This window comes from Triticum dicoccoides, unplaced genomic scaffold (genome assembly GCF_002162155.2).
Source record: "Triticum dicoccoides isolate Atlit2015 ecotype Zavitan unplaced genomic scaffold, WEW_v2.0 scaffold33634, whole genome shotgun sequence".
Lineage (NCBI taxonomy): Eukaryota > Viridiplantae > Streptophyta > Magnoliopsida > Poales > Poaceae > Triticum > Triticum dicoccoides.
The window spans coordinates 69896-79881 of NW_021264305.1; the positions used below are offsets into that span (position 1 = coordinate 69896).

At 44.2% G+C, this 9986-nt stretch overlaps 1 long non-coding RNA gene across 1 annotated transcript; it reads right to left on the minus strand.

Annotated features, from left to right (window-relative positions):
• Positions 1–423: 423 nt before the first annotated feature.
• On the minus strand, positions 424–1152 carry LOC119345913. Its single transcript, XR_005167265.1, has 2 exons — positions 1035–1152; positions 424–903 (listed from the first exon to the last, which is right to left on the minus strand). It is a non-coding gene; the product is annotated as an uncharacterized LOC119345913 (long non-coding RNA).
• Between the last annotated feature and the right edge of the window lie 8834 nt (positions 1153–9986).

Sequence of the window (9986 nt, forward strand, 5' to 3'; positions counted from 1 at the left end):
TGGGCATAAATGCTCCGTATTTTATTAGTAGGTATAGATAGATAGATAGATAGATAGATAGATATAAATAGATATACATAAAGATAGCATATAGATACGTGGGTTGTCGTTGTACTATGTGCTTTTTTGCTAGTTATGCTATGATATAAATTTTTTTCTGCATGTTGTTTTCTTGCAATTTGCTTATCTTCATCTGAAAGAGTCCTGACTAAATCTCACTTGTCTTAAGCCGTCTGATTTAGTTTGCACACCATTTGTTTATTGGATTTACTTTTTTCAGTTTTTAAATTTTTCCATGTCAGTGCTATTACAATTCTACATGACTGTCATCCCACAACTGGCAAATCACCAACTCGGTGATGTGTGTTAAATAAACAAGTAGGCGATGTGCATGTAGATGAAAGAGCATAATAGACAATCGAGTCAAAGCACCACAACCAAAGGATTTGAACTTTGTAAATATGCAAGCAACTAGTTACTCGGATTTCTTTCATCAAATTTTTCCTTGTTGGATCTCCACGGAAACATACGGGCTATCTAATGTTTAATTGGCACCTAATTGCCCAAACCATATAAGGTGCCTTTTATTACCGATGGACAAATTTTCGGAGCATATGGAATTCTATCCCAGAGACCCCGATGAAGGTGGGCATTAACCGTTGTAGGAATGGCACTTCTGCAGGCACTCACTCTTCGTCTTGTAACATTCGCCATTCTTATTCTGGCAACAGTAGCACTTAGCACGGAGCTCAAAGTTGAAATAACATACGAGATAGAGGCTGCAAAATAGCTCGGTTTTCTTGCTCTCGCCTACAGATGTTGAGTTGACGATGGTAGCGTTGGTATTTGTGTTCGCTGCATGATCATCTTGGTTGACCATCGTTTGCTTATTATCGACAGCACCTGTATAGTATATTTAACCTTAGTATGCAGTACTTCAGATGTGTGTGTGTGTGTGTATGTATGTCTGATCCGAAGAATTAGTGGCAAGAAGTTAACACAAGATTCTAAAAACGATGATGATATATACTTACACTGTGCACAAAGCACAAGGCATCCAATGAAGAATATCATGGTCGCCTGCACTAGGCTGCTCCCTCTCATATTGGTAGTCGAGTGTAAGGATCCAGTAGGAAATAGTTGGACTCCAAATGTGGCAGACACGGACGACAAGTCTATAAATAGCAAGGGTTGGAAAATATTTTAAATATTCATTAATGTACTACAAAAGATTGCAAGTGCACGAGATATATGTTCATTAATGTCGAGATTTTTGCACATATATATACACATACTAATAGGCACTCCCAAGAAATTCCCACATTAATTAGAGGAAAATATAAAATGGAGGCCGTTGATTTTTTGGGTCAAGATTATAACTGTGTAGATCTAGTTTTTAATCATAGAAACGGAAAAAAATTAAAACGGCTTTAATTCTCACGTATCTCTCTTATCTCTCTATTTCTCGTGCGTAGCCCTTTAATTATAGAAAAAGAAAGAAATTAAAACCTCTTTAATTTTCACGTATCTCTCTCTCTATCACTCTATTCCTCACGTGTCTCTCTATCAAAGTCCGCTTTAATTCTCATGTATCTCTCTATATCCCTATTCCTCACACGTATCTCTCTACATCTCTCTATTTTTCACGTGTCCCTGTATCGAGTCTCTATGCCAACCTCAGTTCTACTCTATCTCACATGTCTCTCACAAATTCTCAGGCCTCTTTCTCATGCATATCTTCTTATCAGGGTGCTGACACAAGGGGCACAAGTGTTTCTGCCTCCCCTGTTGCCTCTCGGTACTACGGTAGATTACGCTACAGAAGCAGTGCAGGCCGGCACTGGCACCGAGTTCATAAAGCCATGCATAGCAGCTTTGGTGAGGGCACTCTGATGGGACCTGGTGACAGTCTCACCATTTGCAAGTACAGAAAGGTGTTGTAGCACCCGGGAGTCCCGAACCCCTTTTATCTGGTCATTCAATGTTGATGAGATTGGTGAAGGGGTCAGTCGAACAGCAGCCGTGGTATCATATTAATCCTATCCATTTTGACCGAGCCAACAGCGGTACTCCTAGGGACAAGCTGGGTAGGTCTACGCATGTAGGCAGAGGCCCTCTCTCGAGCAGGTCTGGCAGGTTATGCATGCGGTTGTGCCACATATGGGACGTCTAGTGTTTAAACAACTCTATTCTCTCAATGTCATACTATTAAAAACCGGGATAGTCATGAACAAGAGAATATGCCAGATCTGAACGTATCTTTCTTATCTCTCGGTGGCTTTAATTCTCACGTATCTCTCTTATCTCTCTCTCTTTATCATGCGTATCTCTTTAATTACAAAAAAGGAAAAAAAAAGTTAAAACCGCTTTAATTTTCATGTATCTCTTTCTATCTCTCTATTTCTCGCACGTACCTCTCTATCTCTGCATGAACAAAAATACGTGACAGAAGTTCAAAGTGAAAACAACGAGGAGTTCAACTGCTACACTGAATACATTTTGGAAGAGAATAAAAGAATACAAAATTAAAAGACTAAAAGTTTTGTTGCAAGAAGTTCACTTGCTTCTCCCTGCATGATTCAAAATTTCTAGTGCGGGATATCCGTCATTCATTTGCATGTTAAAAAAAAGGTAAAAGCAACGTTCTTCTAGACGTTTCTAAAACTATTCGCAAATGGCAACGAATTTGTGACAACTATCTACATGAAAATGTTCTCCTATTTATAATCTTTCCAACGGTATATTATATGATTCACTCCAATGAAACGGTTTAAAAGTTTCATTTATACCATTACAAACAAGTGTTTATGTATTCAGAAAAATATATTTAACCGTCGTGAATAAGAAGAAATGATCAATACGGGGACGTTGTCCGTTTCCAACAGCTTTCCATCGGTATATCGTTCGCTCAATTCCGATGAGTGGTTGGGGATCTACGGGCAAAAACTAGCACGTGACAACCATGTTCGAGAAGTTCAACTTCTTCACGGAGTGCGTTTTTGAAGACTCTATTTTCGCAATGAAGACATAATGCATGATCTAGTCGGTTTCAAAATAACTTTAAAACGGCTGGGAATTAGAAAAACTTTCTATAAGAAAACGTTTCGCATTTTCATTAGCTTTCGAACGGTATATTATTTGCCTCGTTCTGATAAATTTTGTGAAAACACGGGAAAAACATGATTTCTGCCATTTTCAAAATTGAGATAAAACTGTAGATAATTGGGAGAAATAGTCTATACATGAAAGTTACGCATTTCCTCGGGCTTTCCAACAACATATCATTTGCTGCATTCCAACAAACCATTGTGAAACTTCGGCCATTTTCTAAATTACTTTTAAACAGTTTGAAATTGGAACAAACTTTTTATATAAAAAGGAGCGCATTTTCATAAGCTTTCCAACGCCATATCAAAAATCGGATGAGCCGTTTTGGAATTAACTCAAAAATACAAACTCGGCTCTTTGGTTTCAGAAAGTCCACCATTTTTCAAATTGCTCTTTAACCGTAGGTAATTTGGGAAAACTTTCGATATGTGAAGCGAGCAGATTTGCAGCAGATTTCCAACACCTTATCATTTTCCTCATTCCGATAAACGATTTAGAAATAGGCTCGAAAATACAATTCACGTTTATTTGTGTGAAGAAAAAGGTTTGCCACACTGCTCTTAAACAGTGTAGATTTTGCCAAAAATTCAACTGAGGTTGTGATCTTCATGTCCACAAGCTTCCAATGGCATATCGCAAGCCCATTTGGACAACGCTTGCGGAAGTTCAACGTGTCCCTAGGTGCAGTTCAACTACTATAGCTGCGTCGGGGTTCGTCTTCGTGGCGAGACTCAGCTCGGTTCCAGCCAACCGCGAGATCGGGACGACGTGGCTTTCGGTGAAAATCACGCCTGACTGCGGTCATGGCAGACGATGGCGGTGTCTCGGACGTTGTTCCCTTCTCGAGGCATCGTCGTTGCATGTCACGTCAACCTGATCGGAAGGTTCCGGGGGAAACCCTAGGTCTGGATCTACCGGATCGGACGATGGCGACGTTTCGATGTCATTCTCCCTCCCGGGGGCATCATTTTGGAGTAAGTGTTGGCTGGAGGGGACAAGGGGAGGAGCGGCGTGATATCTGACACGTCGACAATGGCGGGTCTCAGTGGCATGGAGCAGCGGGGTCTCGCCGGTGGGCGTGTGATGATGGACGAATGCAGGATGGTGGTGTTGTCTGGCGTCGTGGTGGCATTGACGGCAGCTAGACCGGGCAAAGTACATGCAACAGTACAGCAATAAAGATGGATTGGTGGCAGGTGGCTGCGGCGGCCTCATACCAGGCAGGCGACCTGTTTGAGGAGCATGCCGGACTGGTGGGTGTCCATATCCGGCAGGCGTCCTGGTTGGGACCTCAGGTCTTAGATATTAGATTTGACAGCGATGTCTGTTTGGTATTAGTTCTAGACTATCAGCGCCCCTTCATCAACTGGATAGGAGTAGCAACAGATGTTGTTTAGCCGATGGCTTTAATCTTACTGTTGTATGACTTTGTAAGGTCTTGTGTTAATAATTAATAAAATGACCATATGCATCGTTCAGATGCAGAGGCCGGGTCTCTCCTTTTAAAAAAAAATCTGCGCGCCACACCCGTCGATCGTCTTGTTGTTGTTCACGGCGAGCTCTTCCTTCGTCTCCTCACGCGCGTGTGGCGTACGGACGGACGAGTCAATTGACTAGCGAGGTACGTTCCGCGTTATTTTTTCTTTTTTTTGGACTAGCACAAATGCCCGTGCGTTGCAACGGGAAACTCATGCACAGACCTAACGAGTCATCTTCGTTGTGATTTCTCCCATGGCATCATGATGGTGGTCACTTGCCCACCTATTACAACAAACGTCATCAATCCCAAGGCGGCGAGCTTGGTCATCACACTCTACTATGCCGATTTCACAAATCTCCCTACACCGTCTTGTAGTTCCTTGCGCGTCACATACATCTTCATGTGCTTCAACACAAATGTCTTAACAAATTAGCCAATGCATTTCCTTCTCAGCGCACACATAATAAATATTAATGCAAATTAAGTTAAGTCAGGAGGACAGCAATTACTTGAGTCAACACAAACTACATACACTTCACTATCGGCACCGTCCTCCTTCTTCATCTCTTTTTTTGCATGGCAGCCACACAATCTCAGGGTCAATTCATTTTATAGTCTCTTGCAAGCAATTAGGGAACGTATGTCAGGGAGATTCAATATAAACCCTCGAAGTAGGATTAATCACAAATAGAAGTCAGCTGAGTTGGCTACCGCGGGTTCTTTTGAAATAGAGGTGTTGTATTCTATTCTCCACTTTGTAAATGTAAACTATATTTTACTTGATATTACGAAGCCCACTCATTTTTTACTTGATTTTCAGGATCCCACTCGCAGCCCATAAATTGATGGACGCCCGTATTTGTTTTTTGCTTGGATGGGCTTCGATCGCATACACTGGGCCAGCCAAGCGATCGTTCAACCCAGTTCGTCAATTTTCAAGAAAAGTTCACCAACTTGAAAAACAGTCCATCAAATTTGAAAAATGTTCGTGTATTGAAAAAAGTTCATCGAATTAGAAAAATAGTGCATTGATTTTAGAAAAATTTCATTGAATATAAAAAAATCGTCAAATTTGAAAAATAGAAAAAAGTTCATTGAATGTTTAAAAAAGTTCACAAATTTTGAGAAAAGTTCATCGATTTGGAAAAAAGTTAATGGATTTTTGAAAAAAAGTTCATTCATTTTGAAGAAAAAGTTCATCGATTAACAATCTTGCATTTCAGAAAAAGAAATAAAATAGAAAAGTAAAAAATAAAAGAAGAAAACAGAAATTAAAAGTAAATGCGAACTGGAGAAAGACTAAAAAGAACGCAAATACTTAACATGCATAAGCTTGATGTTGGCCAAGTGGTGGGCGCGCTGAGTTTGGAACGTACAGGTCTCCGGTTCGATTCCTCCCTGCACACCGTTTTTTTGCACTTATAAAGATATATAAAGCAAAACGCTATCCTGGGCCGGCCCATCTCGCGACAGAGGAACTGCGCTACACGCGCTCGTTTGCAAAAAGCGCCTGTGGACGAAAAAATAGTACCACCTCGAATAATAAAAATCTTCGAGGTGGGACGAAACCAAAAAGAAAAAAAAATCACCTAAACGGGACGAAATAAAGCGAAACCAAACCAAGAATACCTATTCCCTTTAATAGTAGGTATAGATAGATATAGATTTTGGCCGGGTCGTACGTCCACTCAACTCAACTAATCCATCGACCGCCTGCACCAAACGTGGCAAGTCGAATGGGAGAAATAAATAACTTTCTGTTTCGTCTCGCCCAAAACAGAGTCCTAGGCCGCCCCGCGCATTGCCCGTCGTAGCTTCGTCTTCCTCGCCTCCCCTCCGCCATGCCTCTCCCACCTTCCTTCGTACTATGGCGCCGCCAATCCCGGCCGGCGTTATTTTCAAGATCCCCAAAGCTGCTCCAGTCCCACCCAAGCAGCAGCAACTCCGATTGATTCCGCCGCCGTGCCCGATTACACGCACGACGTCGTCGATGCATGCTCTCGTCCCACCCGGACAACTCAATGACCTCCCTCACCAAGTTTCTTCCTTCGCGAGCTCTCTACCCACCATCGCTATCCCCCAACGCCGGGCTCAAGTTCCACCACGGCCGAGGAAACCCGACCTTAACAGATTCAAAAGGATCCTCTTTTTGTTTCACCAACACGACACAAGATGGACAACGCCGTCGAGTCGAGTCGAGCCTCGTTCACTCCATCCACCTTGTTGTGATGTCCGTTGCTTCCGTCCCCGTTCAGGGAAGACGCGACCTCCGATCAACAAAACATGGCAGCCCCCACGCTTCCAAGCAAAGAAGCGGCCTCTAATTTTCTCCGGTTCCTCCCACGCCCAATTTCACTCGAGCCGACGACAACCCAGTCTCTTTCCCCACCGTGGCTGCCCGCCCGCCCGATTCCACGCACACCGTCCTCCATGATCTCGTGCCGGACAACAACACTGACCCTGAGTCCTGACCACGTTACTCCGTGTGCTCTCCAAACGGCGGAATGACTCCCGGGGGTCGTCGCCAGACGCCAATGTCTTCGCCTCCTTTGTTCGTCCCCGGCGATTTGGCCCCCAAAGTTTAGACGACGCACGCGTATTTCCGTAATACGCATTCTGTGTCACCTCTTTTATTCCCAAGATTTTTTTCCTATGCTCATTCCCGTACTAACTCCTTTTTCGGGTGATTACTATTTTTTTTCCTTTCAAAAACTTCATTTCCCTTCGATAATCAAATACTCTATGTTCCCATGTGTTTAGTGATTTTTAAAGCTCGTTGCTCGTTGATGTTGAGCATCCGCCTACACATGTGTTTTTGTCATGTCCCGATTTTTTTAATAGAAAACCAAGGTCAACGAAACCTTCCCGAATTTGTCATTGCAACTGAGCAAAACCCTCAGCGCAAACGGCTGATGTGAAGGGCACACCACGGATGGTCAAAAGCGCTTATCTCAACAGTGAGTTGGATTTGTTTTATATGTGTAATAATAAAGGTGATTTCAATCACAAAGAAAGGCGATAAGCATTATTGGAAAAAAATATCAGGCTATTGGAATTAGGAGGAAAAACACAATTGCTTAGCCCATACCAAGATGAAGTTTTTTTTTAGAACTACCAAGATGAAGGGGTTATTGAAGGACAATATAATTTGAGGATTTTATCACCGATTCTAAACAATACTATCTGGAAAGCAAGAACAATCTTGTTTGTTCCATAACAAAAGCATATGTTGGAAGGATGACTAGTAAGGATATAGAGATATTGACAAGAAATAACTTATTTTAACCACTAGAAGAGTTTTATGATAATAATATTGATATTGACACTAGTACAAAATGGTCAATAGAGGTTTTCCATGGAGGCGGTTCCAAATGTCAAATCATCAATTGTCTCTAATTTCCTTGCCCATTTAGGACGAAAACCACCTCCAAGGAGCTGATACACTATTGTAGGCAGTTCATTAATAGAAACTGCCTCCAACATGAAATTATTTGAGGAAGTTTCCTAATATGAACTACCTTCGGTATGTATAAATCCTAGGCTACATAACCCTCAAACCCTCGCCATGTCCCTTCTACACTCCCCTTATGTGTCTTGCGCCACTGGCGTTGGTTTTCCCGACAGCCGGCTAGTTTAAAATGGCCATGGCAGATCATCCCACCTGGTGTGGATGAATGCATGATTTCGTGGGCTAGAGTTGCCCGAGATCCAATGAGCATGTCTCCACCACATGATAGCCATCACCGCCGTCCGAGGAGGTAGGCTCCTCCCCACCACTGCCATCACCACCTCTACATGGGGAGGTGATAAGAGAGTTGGTGCACGCTCTGTCATCGCCTCCGCCCCTGAGCCTTTTCACTGATCCAGACGAGGGTGCACTGTCGCGGCCGCCACAATCGCACCAAGATGGCGAGGTGGAGTGACCCATTATACTAAGTCTAGTGAAACTACTTTGCGGACGATAAACTAGTTGCACTATGCTAATCCAGATGTCTGCTCCAATCTCAAGATAAGCATGGGCGCACTAATATGCTGTGTCGGGCACAAATTGCCCAATGTGCATCGTGTGCATATCAATACTCAAGTCTAGCGGGTATGCTAATGTTTTCCCGACGATGTTGCGAAATGCTCCATCACCACCGTCACCTCTTTATTCTGGGAGAATCCTTGCCACCAACTCCGAGGAGTGGGCCCATGTCGTAGCGGCCACAATTACCCAAGAAGCGAGGTGGAGGGGCCAATTTTACTAGGGGTATGTACACGGTTGTTTGTCGGAGAATCTTGCGAGAGGCGATAAAAGCCGTCGACCTGATTGAGGGATGTGAGCAATCGGTTCCAAGGAGATTCTTTTCCATCGAAACAATTTGTCAGTTAAAAACAGTGTACTTGATGCATCCATTGTTACGATGGTAATAAGGTCTTCTTTTAGCCCCCAATTTCACTGAAACTTATTGAAACTTCCTCGCGAAAAAATTGAACCTGGCACCTAACTTGGACCTGCAGGCTGCAGCTCACATCTACATGATAGAACATTTTCTTTGGGAATAATTAACAAGATGGAGCATGATGGACAAACGTGAACAATTGTACATGTATGATTACACTTCCTGATTGACGTCGTTTCCTAAAGGGCAAATTTAGTCTGAACTGAACTGAGGCAAGCATCAGAACATAGCACCCTAGCTAAGCATCATCATCAATGTCGTCCATGGCAACAGAGTCGGTAACGTCCTGGCCATATTCCGGACCTGCAGCGGCAGGCATCGCCACCACCTGGCGCCGGCACATGGGGCAGCTCCCCTTGGCCTGCAGCCACCTCTCAACGCACCGCCCGTGGAACCGGTGCCCGCACGGAGTCTCCTTCCACGCCGCCGTGTCGTCGTCCTCCAAGCAGATCGGGCAGTTGAGGCCGTCGTCAGATGACGGCGCGTCCACCATCTTCAGCGCCTCATCCACCGCCGCTGCCAACGCCAGGTCCAGGCCTTCTGGAGCCTCCGCGGCACCGACGTGTGGGATGATGCCCGCCGTGTCCAGCAAGACGCGTAGCTCTAGTTGCAGCCACTGCAGAGCACGTTGGCGCCTAAGCTGGCGAAGCACGACAACGGCGTAATCCGCTAGGATGCCCGCGTGAACTTCTTCTTGTTGCAGGGGGTCGCCGTCTTCAGCGACGTCCATGGCGTCCGCAAGACCTTCTTCTTCTTGTGGCAGGTGGTCGCCGTCTTCGCCGATGTCCATGGTATCGCACGACAGCATGTACCTGATTGTGAACTGAACTAGGTTGGATCGTAGGAGATCGATGCTCGGGGAAGCGATGGATATAAGCTCGCGGGCGGCAGTGTCTATATCTACATGGAACCAGAGTGCCTCGGCTCGTGTCGGAGTAGGATTTTTTTTTTTT